The sequence below is a fragment of the Papaver somniferum genome, unplaced genomic scaffold (genome assembly GCF_003573695.1).
Source record: "Papaver somniferum cultivar HN1 unplaced genomic scaffold, ASM357369v1 unplaced-scaffold_18, whole genome shotgun sequence".
NCBI classification, from domain to species: Eukaryota; Viridiplantae; Streptophyta; class Magnoliopsida; order Ranunculales; family Papaveraceae; genus Papaver; species Papaver somniferum.
This window is the reverse complement of record NW_020627707.1, coordinates 3,419,399-3,432,111: the sequence shown is the minus strand read 5'-3', so window position 1 is coordinate 3,432,111 and position 12,713 is coordinate 3,419,399. Positions and strand designations below refer to the sequence as shown.

General features: G+C 39.6%; 1 long non-coding RNA gene across 1 annotated transcript; it reads right to left on the bottom strand.

Moving 5' to 3' along the window:
• Positions 1-6,059: 6,059 nt before the first annotated feature.
• On the bottom strand, positions 6,060-6,962 carry LOC113337925. Its single transcript, XR_003354514.1, has 2 exons — positions 6,651-6,962; positions 6,060-6,512 (listed from the first exon to the last, which is right to left on the bottom strand). It is a non-coding gene; the product is annotated as an uncharacterized LOC113337925 (long non-coding RNA).
• Between the last annotated feature and the right edge of the window lie 5,751 nt (positions 6,963-12,713).

Genomic DNA, 12,713 nt, shown 5'->3' with positions numbered 1-12,713 from the left:
AAGCTCACAATAATCTTCGAATTGTTTTCTCAATCTCTTCCCAATCTGGGCGGTTAGGGATGGTCCTTGAATCTCTGAACATGAAATCGTGTTGAGGGTGCGGTTGCCTTCTGGTAATTGAACCTGCTTGCCTCTCTTGGTTCTATCTTCGTTATCAATCTTCCGTATTATTGCTTCAGGTCTCCTGCGTCGATTAGTTTTTGAATCATTATCTTGAGATTTTTGCACTTTTCTGTTTGATGACCGTTGAAACAGTGGTATTCACAGTATTCCTTGGATTTTTCTGATCTAGGAGGCTGCTTTCCCTTGGACCATGGCCAATCGAAGTTCTCCCCCTTTGATCTCCTCAGGATGCGCGAATAACTGGTATTCAGCTTGGTATAGACTTGATCTTCAAATTTTCGATCATCTCTTCGTCTATCATCCCTTCGTTCTTTCCTTTCTGCGTTGGGATGCTCTTCTGTGATTCCTCTTTTGGACCCGCTGGCTTGATCCACGGAATTTGTGCGTGTGGGACGTTGAGTATGAGCTCTGGGATTTTCACGCTGAATTTCTTCTAACCTTGCATGCTTTTCTATGATTATCCGGAGATCTCCTTCGGTGGTAGGGATGGTCCCGTGGATCTCACAAACAAAGGACTCATCCTGTCCATCCCCCATTTGTAGCAGTTGATACTAACCACAGGATCTACGTTGCCAATAGCTTGGAAATCTTGTGCCATCTATCAGTATATTCTCTGATGGTCTCTTTGTATTTCATCTCCAGCGAGAATAGCTTGTCCATGCCGGTATTGACAACCTTGTTGTACATGTATGTTGCTAGAAATTTTTCTGTGAGTTGGTCGTAGGAATCGATGGAGTTTGATGGCAGGTTATCGAACCATGATAACGCGGACCCTTTTAACTTGATGGGAAGTATCTGCACAGTATGGAGTCTTCGTTATCCCAACGGGCCATCATTCGATTATAATATCGAAGATGAGCCGCAGGATCAGTGACCGTCATAGCAATCGAAAGCAGGAACCGAACATTTCTGCGGTATGGAAGCCCTGGCCAAGTGTGGCGTCAGCGGGGTAGTGTTTGCTTCCTTCACTTGCTCTAGTCTTCCGCCTCCCTGCCTAGTTTTAGCTCCTTGATTTCTGCCAGCATCTCAGCACGCAGATTTTCCATTGCGATCTGGTGCTCTTCACGAATGGTAGATTTTGCTCTTAGGAGGGTGGTACCGTCGTAGTAGTCCGAGTTCTCGGGATTGTAATCAGGGTCTGATCTTTGGCTGCTCCTTGCTCCTCTTCGGTTCAATGGAAGCGGGTTGTTTGCGATCACCATTCTTCTATCTTGATTAGGTGCTACATCCTTGGAGTTAGCTTCGTCGCGTTGTTTTTCTACCTCTGCGCTATGAATGATTCTTTCCTTAGAGTGTTTGGTTATCTTGTGCTAATATCTCCACAGCATCTGCGTATGCCTTCTGGTTCTTCCTTAATTCTGTTAGCTCGGCCATCATCTGAGCGGAACGATTTGACCCTTGATTTGGTGTTCCTTCCCGCAATTGCTCATCGGCGGCTACGGTTTGTTCCTCATCCACGATCTGTATTACTGGCTCTGGTTGATCTAACCGTGCACCTTGGGACCCCGACGGTTGTTGTGAGGGTTGACCTGCTATTAGAAGCGGTTGCTTGGTCGGAAAAGGTATGTTCTGTTCGTTGGTTAAGAGCATCCCATAGAGGGGTTGTTGTATTCCTGACTCTGCTACGACTTCCTGATGTTCATGTAGTTGAGCATTGGTTACTCTGGGAGCTCCAACTTTGGATCCACTAGCTCTTGAAGCTCCTCCTTTGGCTGCCGCGGCATTTGCTGCGATGATGTTGGCATTGATGGGGGCCATGCTTTCCGCATTATCCTGCGCCCTATCCGCTGCCTTCAGCTTTTCACCTCTTTGCTTACTCCTAGTTACCACTGGGGTTGTCCTTGGCATCTCTTTTGACAAAGCCTTTGCCTTCCCGATATATTTGCTTTTCTCCATCTTTTAATATTTCCCTGAAAAAGAGAGAAAAAATCACGAAGACAATGGGCCCCACGTGATATCTATTAGCGTTTTGAGTTCTCAAAGGTGTAAAATCTTGAAGATACGAAAGGCGCCCGTCTATGTAGATGACCGCAGATCTGTTCGAAGTTTTGATTTTCAAAGACGTGAAAACTTAGAAAATTCATGAAATATCATATCTACTTAGATAAACGCGGATCTGTTCATAATTTTAGTCTTCAAAGGTGTGAAAACTTAGAAAATGCATGAAGAATCAGATCTACTTAGATAAACGCGGATCTGTTCATAATTTTGGTTTTCAAAGGTGTGAAAACTTAGAAAACGCATGAAGAATCAGATCTACTTAGATAAACGCGGATCTGTTCATAATTTTGGTTTTTGAAATCATGAACGGAAAAAACCGTAGTGTTCCATATATCGTTATTTTCAGAAAACGAAGCCTGAAACAAGTCACAGGAGAAGATAAATCTTTTACCGGGATGAAAGTCCCTGTTTCTAGCGCCAGATTGTGAACACACGGACCAATGTCATCTGAGTATTCACAAACAATGGGCGCAGACTCATGACAATACAGTAAATAGGCTGCGCCTGAGAGGAATGGATTGGTTATGTCGAATCCTTGACTCAGAGTTCTAATACTCTTCCTCGTCTCATCAACTACAATCATTGTCCTTAGCTCATGCAATAAGATAAATAGTGGACGAAGTATAAAATGTACGAACATGATGTGCCATAAGTAACGAATTGAACATATAAAGTATGAATGTATGAACATAGACGAAACGATTAACTTATATGATTCTCACTCAGATCTCTGTCTCCGGGATTGGGTTTTTCATTATATGTGTGAGGGTTACAGAAATAGTCGAATGACTTTGAGACCAATATAAGCCTGCGTAGCAGGAGGAACTTCACTTACACTTTCTCTATCTCTCTGTCTCTCTCATATTCTCTTCTCAATGTTTTTCGCCCCCCTCTTCACTTGGGAGAGAGGGGTATTTATAGGGTGGTTACGTGGGGTCCACTTCTGAAGCCCGTTATAACCTTATTTTCTTGTGTCTTTTGCCGCTTACGCAGAGGTCTTCGTGTTCTCGGTTCTCTCTGCGTGTTCCGTTTGAATATTCAGTGCTATCTGCGCTTCCTCCACAGGCTAACTGACACGTATGCTGTTTGATGGTATTTAATGCGGGTAGTTGAGATGTCTGTCCGCAGTAGACAGTTGTCCTCTGCCCCTGTCTTGTCTGCGTCAGTCTGACTATCCCCAGCCGTAGATCTTAGATCTTTCTGGGGATAGGATAAAGCGACTCTTGGGTTATCCTCCAGTGCTTCGCAGTGTTCTAGTGTTTCTGTCTCCTCGATCCTCTACCGTTGGATCTGGTGGGTGGCGACGCTATCTTGACAAGGCGTGTCTCTTGGCTGTCCACGTGTGATATCATATCTTGATGCTCTCAGCCGCATGTCCTCCACGTGTGTCTTTGTGGACACGTGGCGGAAGATGAAACGTGTATCTACACTGATCTAAATTGTCAAAGTTCCGTACATACCTATAGCCGAAGAGACTTGAAATAAGAGGACCAAGCATAACAAACGAAGCAGCTGCGAGAAAAACATCCTTAGGACGTTGATGGAGAATAATATCAGACTGCCGCACACGATGGAGAACCTTATATATAATCCCCGAGTGGGAGGTGTAAAGGATGGTGTGAAACCAATTAAAAGATGAGTCATGAGCAAATGATAAGCAATAAATTAGTCGTCTTTGATTGATTCAATGAGTTGGTGCAGAGGTGTAAAACGTGCCGGCCCGGCACAGTCCAGCCCACGAAGTCGCGTGTTTAGCGTGCTGCGTGTTGTGCTGGGTTGTGCCAGAGATTTAGACGTGTTGTGCTGTGCTAAATGGCGTGTCGTGATGTGCTGTGCCAGAAAAATAAACGTGATGTGCTGGGCTGGGCTGTGCTAGCACACTTATTTTATGTTCTCCAAAATAAATATTTTTGAGATATTTTAGTTAGTACATGGATTATTATATAAATAAATTAGCATAACGAAAATAAAATGCTAGAAATTGGCTAAAACAATGATTTTTTTGTGAAATATGCATCAAATGTGTTGTATTGTGTAGTATTTTACGCATGAAGTGGCGTGCTTTCTTCGCGTGCTGTGTTGTGTTGTGCCGCGTGTTGTGCTGTGCCTATTTGTCTGGCACAGCACAACACATTAAACAAACGTGATGTGCCCGTGCTGATCCGGTCACGTGTTGTGCCGTGTTGTGCTCGAATTTTAACGTGATGTGTTGTGCCATAAACGTGTTGGCCCGTCCCAATTTACACCTCTAAGTTGGTGAAACTCAAAAGTTAGAAGAGTTTTTAATTAACGAGTCCAAATTCAAAGGTAATGTACTCAAAAATATTTTTTTTATAAATAAATGTTTGAAAAAAATAGGTTAGTTTCCTAATTGGGAAAGTCAAATGTTACTTTAGTTTTCTGAGACCACTTTTCTCTTAACTTCTTTTGATGACAAGTGTTTATGGACCATTTCACTTTACTTCTTTTGCTGACAAGTATCATGGGGACCATTTCATTTCACTTATTTTATTGACAAGTGTCATGAGGACCACTTTCAATGATTGATTCTCTTAATTTCCTTAATTTTCTTTAAAATCAAAATCAACCTATTAAAAAAGAACCGAGGGATTATAAAAGAGAATAATTTGAGGAAAATTTGTATCTACCAATTTCGTAGGGGATGTTGAAAAATCCATATCCTCGTAACAAGGAGGGCTGAACTTTTTAAAGAACATATTTTAACGAGGCGCGGCCAGCTAAGTCGGCATGGAGATTGGTTACTGAGTCAAAAGCTCTTTGAACATATCCTCGTTAACTCGTAATCCTTTGCACTGTGTTAAGGAGGATACAGGTTTTTGGGTGTGGAAGCGGTTTTATAGGGGGTAGAAGTTGAAAACGCGGGATACTAAAACTAATTTTCGATGGTTTTTAAAATTTATCTTATTTTAACCGTTATATTGTATGTACTCAATTATGGATCACCTAGATTTGTAGTTTATCACCTAATTTAAATCTTCAACGTTGATTATGTACCTCCCGTGAGAGACTTGAAAATAAGATAAACAAACGAGAAGAGGATTAAGCATAACAAACGAAGCAAATGCGTGATAAACATTCTTAGAACATCTCCAATGCAAGGGGTAAAGATTTTAAAATTGAATGACACCTAAGATTCAAGACTTTTTGCACCAAATTTCCATCTCCAACACAAGGGTCAAGGTCATAGAGAGAGATGACATGGCTAAGTGGGGGTAATGGAGAAAGTGTAAATAAGACTTCCACTATGACCTTGGATCTTAAAGCCACATCATTATTTTGTCTCTAAATTCAAATAATGTTTGTTAGATAATATCTTGGGGGTTGGAGATCAACTTGAGGTAAAAAAAATTACACTAATTTTTTTTTGTCATTTAGCAATGACCCACACATAAGAATGTGTTAATAAAACCTCCGTATAGGATGACCTTGACCCTATGCATTGGAGATGCTCTTATTTCTTTTCTTTTGGATAGGTAGAAGATTAATTGTAATCTCGGACTGCGGCACACAGTGGACAAACCTTATAATCCATGATTGGGAGAAGATGAGTCACGAGCAAATGACCAAGGCTGATAACGGGGGTACCATTTTGTTTGGGGATGTACCAATATACATATATAGGACAAATTAAAAACCAATTGCCTTTGGGTTGGTACAACCCAACCAAATTGATACCCCATTAGCATTCTTGCAAATGACAAGCAGGAAACTACTCGTCTTTGATTGATTCAATAAGTTGGTGAAACTCAAAAGTCGTCGACGAGTTTTTAATTAACGAGTTCAAATTCAAAGGCACTGTACAGAAACATAGAACTGTTCTTTGTCAAATGATTATTTAAGTAATTTGATGCAACATATTATTTCTTTATGCTGCGATTTCTTTATAACCGCATTTTTGGTGCTAGAATATGGGAGAGTACAAATTTCGCTTGTATATAAATTTGATCTTTCGGACCTTGGCTTGATCATTTTATACAAGAACAAGTGTACAGCCAAATTACATGCTGATAACATAAAGTTACACGAGTTAAAATTGACCAAAAGCTTTGACTTATTTGAAGTCAAATGATGAACGTCCCTTTAACAGTTTGGTGAGATCCTGAAAAGTAAACTCCACTGATCTCTGATCATATAACAAAAAGATAAATAAAACGTACTAAATGTTAGCAGAACACTATTCTATCTGGCATGCAGTTTGCTGATACGTAAGTAAAGATGGGAAACACTGCTCTCTTTTTTTTTGGGTACAAATCCGTTGTTGTTCAATTCATCATGGACGTGGACCTGCTGGCCTTGGCTTCCCTGATGGTCCTGGCCTTGGTTTATCGTGCTTGCGGCCACTTTGAATGGGTGGCGGTGGTGGAATTCTACAAATTGAAATTGAAAATGCATCAAGTGTTCCGAATATTTGGATCGAACTAGGAAAAATAGTTATATCTTTATATGGAACGAGAACTGTAGATGATCGCTGAACTAGTAATCCAGATTAGAAGTTTAATACATACCTTATGCAAGAGACTTGAGATAAGAGGAGGATCAAGCATATCAGACGAAGCAACTGCGATAAAAACATCCTTATTTCTTTTCTTCTAGATTCGTGGAAGATTAATTAACTGCAATTTCAGACTGCCAATCGAACACAGTGGACAACCTTATAAGGCCTGAGTGGGAGGGATAGAGGATGATTCGAAAGCAATTAGAAGACCAGCATAAGATAAACTGTATATTTAGTCGTCTTTGTGGTTCGATGAGATTGTGCAACTCAAAAGTCGACAAGCAGTTAATAACTTAATATCAAAAAAATAACAAAGGCACGGTAAAGGAATACACATATTTTTTGATCTGTTATTTCAAAATTTCAACATATATAGAGATTTGGGAAATGAAGAGTAGTGGGTGTTGACTATTAACAATGATGGCCGCTCTGCAACTTGACCACTTTGGGAACGTTTTAGGCCGCGTGGATTTTTAGCGGCGGTGTTTTTTTAAATGTTGCTCAGAGTATCATACAGTCAAGTTGACGAAATCAACTGTTGGTTCAAGTGGAAGCCAACACATCCTAAGAGCAACCACAGTCACGACCAAATTTGGGTACTAAACCCAAATGTGGTCCTAAAGAGTGTCGCAGTGGTGAGGAGTAAACCCAAATTTGGTCGCCAAATTTAGGGTTTGAGACCAAATGTGGTCGTCTGTCCAGACTAAAGAAGATATAGTGGGACGGAAGTATTAGGAGCGTATGAAACCAGGCGTAAGTTTAATCACCGTATGCAATCAGGCGAGCATATAAACACCGTATGAGTCAGGCGCATGTATAAACTCCGCTCCTTCAAACGCATCTAATACATCCGCCCAATATCAGGCGTAGTTTTATTGTGCGTCTGGATGAAACGTAACTTTAAGTTACGTATGATATGGGCGTTGATTATACGTGCGTCTGGATGAAACGCAACTTTAAGTTACGTATGAGATGGGCGTTGATTATACGTGCGTCTGGATGAAACGCAACTTTAAGTTACGTATGAGATGGGCAGAAGAATAGTGTGAGCCTGATACCAGTTTTAATTTTCGTTGATTATATGCACCCAGTTAACTTCCTCTTTCACCATGACTGTGGTTGCTCTAAGCAGTTACGCCCCCCATCCATATCAACATCATAAACTACCCGCTTTGAGGAGGAAGCAAGAAACGAATGTGCAGTGCTCAAATCATTTACTTCTCACGGACATTTTTGATTTTTTTCTTTGGCTACCCAGACGCACCTTCTATGTCCGCCCGAATCATACGCACTTTCTATCTCCGTATGTATCAGACGCACATAACATCTCCGTCCCAGTAGACGCACTTTCCATCGCCGTCCCATGTTAGGCGTGAACTATACCTGCGCCTCAATCAGGCGCACGTAATACCTCCGTTTCGTTCAGACGCATATTATAAAGACGCTCGGTCAAGAAACGTGAGTATAAGTTCCGTCTCGCACCAAGCGTTCGTATAAGTTACGCTTCACCAAATTTTGGTCGTCCCCCATTGCGCTTGAACACCCAGAATACCAAATTTTTTTGGCTTTTAGTCTGGCTTTTGGTATTTGGTCCGTCTCATGACTGTGGTTGCTCTAAGCAATTGCTAATTGAAAAATCTTAAATTCTAGTAATTATTTAGTCGTATACCAAAAAAAAAAGAAAAAAAAAACTAGTAACTACTCAGTCAGAGTCAGAAATATTGCCTTCAAATGTAAATATTTTAATCAATCCCCTTGAACATAAAATAAAAATAATGTATTAATCATATGCTATGATGCTTATTTGCCGGGAACATGTTCATCAATAAACCGGAAACATGTAATTCATACCTAGAAATTAGCAGTTTCGCCCTCGAATAGAGATTTTTGTTTGAAATTTTGCACAGTATTGCAAAAAATAAATAAAAAATTATGTGTTTTCTTGGAACGGTGAGGGTAGAATGGGAAATAAAAATGATCATGCGGTTGAGTAGACGACATCATGAAAGTGGTCAGAGGCTTCAATAAATGGGGAACTATGAACTGGAGACTAAAAACAACTTTTCTCTCTCTCATCCCCAAGAAAGAAACAGTGGAAGAAGTGAAGGACTTCCGCCCCATTGGCCTCATGAGCAGCGTCTACAAGATGATCTCCAAGGTTTTGGCGGAAAGACTAAAATCTGCTCTTCCATACATCATTTCTGAAGAACAATCCGCTTTTATAAAAGAAAGACAGATTCTTGATTATGTTCTTTTGGCAAATGAATGCATAGATTCTCGAATCAAGAGTGGTATCCCAGGGGTGATATGCAAGATAGATTTTAAGAAGGCGTTTGACCACGTCTCTTGGGATTTCGTTTATGATGTGTTGGCTAAAATGGTTTTTGGAGAATTGTGGAGGAAATGGATACAAGGTTGTATTTCCGTTACTCCTATCTCGGTGTTAATCAACGGCTCGGCTCACACCAAATTCACCACAGGCAAAGGACTAACGCAAGGTGACCCACTCTCTCCCTTTCTTTTCATTATTGTTTCTGAAGCTTTGCATTTCTTGCTGCAACACAGGTAAAGATCATGGCCACATAGGAGGTTTCGCAATGAGCCATAATGGGGTGGTGATCACCCATCTTCAGTTTGCTGACGACACGTTGGTTTTTCTTGATGATTCAACTGATCAAATGAACTATTTGAGATATTATCTCCTTGGTTTCGAGATGATATCTGGTGTTCATATAAACTTCGCCAAATGTAGCATATTTGGGGTGGCGGGAGCTACTAACCTGGACTCGATGCCTGCAATGTTGGCCTGCAAGTCTGAAACGCTCCCTTCTTCTTACTTGGGTCTTCCCTTGGGTGATACTTCAATGGGATCTCGGAATTGGGATTTGATTATTGAGAGATGTAAGAATAGACTTTCTTCGTGGAATCGCTCTTGTCTGAACAAAGTCGGTAAGTTAACTCTCGTGAAGAGTGTCTTGTCGAGCATTCCAATTTATATTCTCTCTCTATTTATAGCTCCTCCCAAGGTTATTAAAGCAATTGAACAAGTTATCAGAGATTTCCTATGGGATTCTTCAGATACTAAAAAGGGTTACCACTATGTGGGTTGGAAGACTTGTCGTCAGCCTTTGAAAGCTGGTGGATTGGGTATCAAATCAGTCAAGAGCATGAATAAAGCTTTTCTTTCTAAGTGGTGGTGGCGCTTTAACAAGGAGAAAAAGGCCCTGTGGAGAAATGTGATGGTTTCAAAGTATGAGGCGACACTTTTTGATAGAGAAAAAGTGTGGCCTAAAAGTTAACACTAGTTCTCTCTCCTAGCATGTGTCGCAGTTGAACTAGCAACGAGATTGAAGCGTTGAATGGTTCAGCGCCACAAAAATCACCTTTACGTTGAATGGTTCAGCACTCACAAAAATCACACGGATCACAAAAATCACAAAATTTGATCTGACGGCTGATTTGGTTGCGATGAACCAAACAGCAGTGGGCAGTGGTCCCAGCTGATGTGGGATGCTAATCTAGCTGCTAGATTAGCACTCCATAGGACTTAGGAAGTACTCTTGGCTGACGTGGACTGCTAATCTAGCTGCTAGATTAGCACCCATAGGACTAAGCCTTAGCCCTTCATAACTACAACAAAAATAATACACGCTAATTTTAGCAGTTACACTAATCTAACAGTGTAGTCCTTCTTGGACGTGGATTTTTTTGCCTTCCTGGTGATCGTGGTGCTGGCCTCGGTTTATCCTTTTCGCGACCTGTTCTGCAAATAAAAATTGATTATGAATAAGATAATTTAGAGTCTACAGATTTGTCACAGATTCATGTTATTTCGTATTAGCGTTGTTAAACTAATTTTCCTTACCGACTTGACCAAGATTTGTAGTTTATCCGCTAAACTAAATCTTTAAAGTTTGTTACATACCTAAGGCAAGAGACTTTTGATAAGAGGAGGATCAAGCATAACAAGCGAAGAAACTGCGAGAAAGACATCCTTGTTTCTTTCATTTAAACTGGTGGAAAATTTATCGTAATCTCAGACTGCCACACACAGTTGTCAACCTTATAAGTCATGAATGAGAGGAGTAAAAGATGGTTTGAAAAGAAGATGGAAGATGAGTTCTCATGAGCAAATGACAATCATTTTTTAGCTGGTTTTTTATTCGATGAGATAGTGAAACACAAAGGTTGACGGAGAATTTTGATGGACGTACGAGTCCAAATTCATTGAAATTTTCAAATGATTCAAATAGGATGCAATTTTTTATTTTATTTTTGTATGCAACAATTTTGGTGCTTAATCAAATTGATGGATTCTTTTTCTTCCGCATGTCAAATCGGAATCAACACGACTAGACGCACACAAAAGATACATGAGTTATACTGGTAATTTGGAACTACATAAAAGTGTTTTTATCGGAATACTTAATTGGAAGCACCAAGAAAATTATTTTTACCTCATTTGCAGAACTTTTAAACTAAGAGTCAAAAATACAAGTTTTCCACTTGAAAGATAATAATTAATTCACATAAAAAGATGTTATACCTGACCTTAACAAAATTTATCTTTTTCTGATCGCAAAAATGAGAATCCCAAAAATTCCTAGTGAGTTCAGGTCTATCGATCTTTGTAATACTTCTTTCAGGATCATTGCCAAATTACTCGCAAATAGAATGAAAAGCTTATTGGATAAGGTAATTCATCATTATTGGACAGCTTTTTTATCTTCAAGGCAAATCTTAGACAATATTATTATTGCTCATGATATAGTGCATTCTATGAAGAAAACGAAAGAAAAAGTTGGGTGGTCGGGTGTTAAAATTGACATGTCAAAGGCTTTTGACAGGGTCAGTTGGAAAATTTTAAAAGGAACTTTGTAGCAACTTGGTTCAGTCGTGATTGGTGTGATTTAATTTTCCAATGTGTTTCCACTACTTCTATAGCTATGTTGTTGAATGGCAAGCCTGGTTAGTTCTTTAAGCCTACTAGGGGATTGACACAAGGAGATTCTTTATCTCCTTTATCTCTTTATACTTTGTGTGGAGGTCTTCTCGAGATTGCTTTTGGAAAATGAAGCCTCTAAGCATATACATGGTATTAAAATGAACAAGAATAGTCAACTTATTTCTCATCTTCTTTCGCCGATGATTGTTTGTTTTTTGCTAAAGCTGGCTTAGGTGAATGCCGAAACCTTTTAAGTATTATTGATCAGTTCAGTAAGGCCTCGGGCCAACTAATAAATTTCAAAAAATATGGCTTGTTATTTAATAAAAAGGTACACCCAGAGACACCAAAGAAGGATGATAAGATTGCTCAAAATTAAGAAAATTAATATTAAACATTCTTATTTGGGGCTCCCCTCTTTGTTGATAAGTCTGAATGGAAAACTTTTGATGCCTTAGTTGGGAAAATGGAGAACATAATTCTAGGGTGGAGGAGTAAAATCCTTGCTCAAATTAGTAAGATGGTTTTGAACAAACGTGTGTTATCTAGTATCCTTACTTTCCAAATAGGGTGTTTTCTAATTCCTAAGAAAATGGACGATATTCAAAGGGAGTTTTGGTAGAATAAGGATTCTAACTCTAAAGTTGTCTATATTAAATTTTATGCCTTTCTTTGTAAACCAATTGCACAAGGAGGGAAGATTTAGAGACACTGGTAAGACCAATCTTGATATGCTCTCTAAGGTGTTATGTGGATTGTTAGATGAACCTAATGCTAAGTGGGCAAAAAATCTTAAATCTAAGTACTTCCCTAAGTGTTCTGCATTCAATGCAAAGTCAACAAAAATTGGTTCTTGGATTTGGACTTGTGTTAGGAAAGGTCTCACTCTTGTCAGATAAAACTCTATTTGGGAAGTTGAAGGTGGGTGTTTTATTGATATAAGAAAGGACTGGTAGATCCCTGGCCTTGAGGTAACCATTGCTGATCTTTGTCCTAATTTTGATTCTTCATTTTGGTCTCTGATTTGATTGATGATACTTATTTATCTTGGAATGTTAGTTTGATTAATAATACTTACCCACTTGTTGTGGCTAGAAAAATTCTTAATATTAGGCTCTTTTTTCTCAA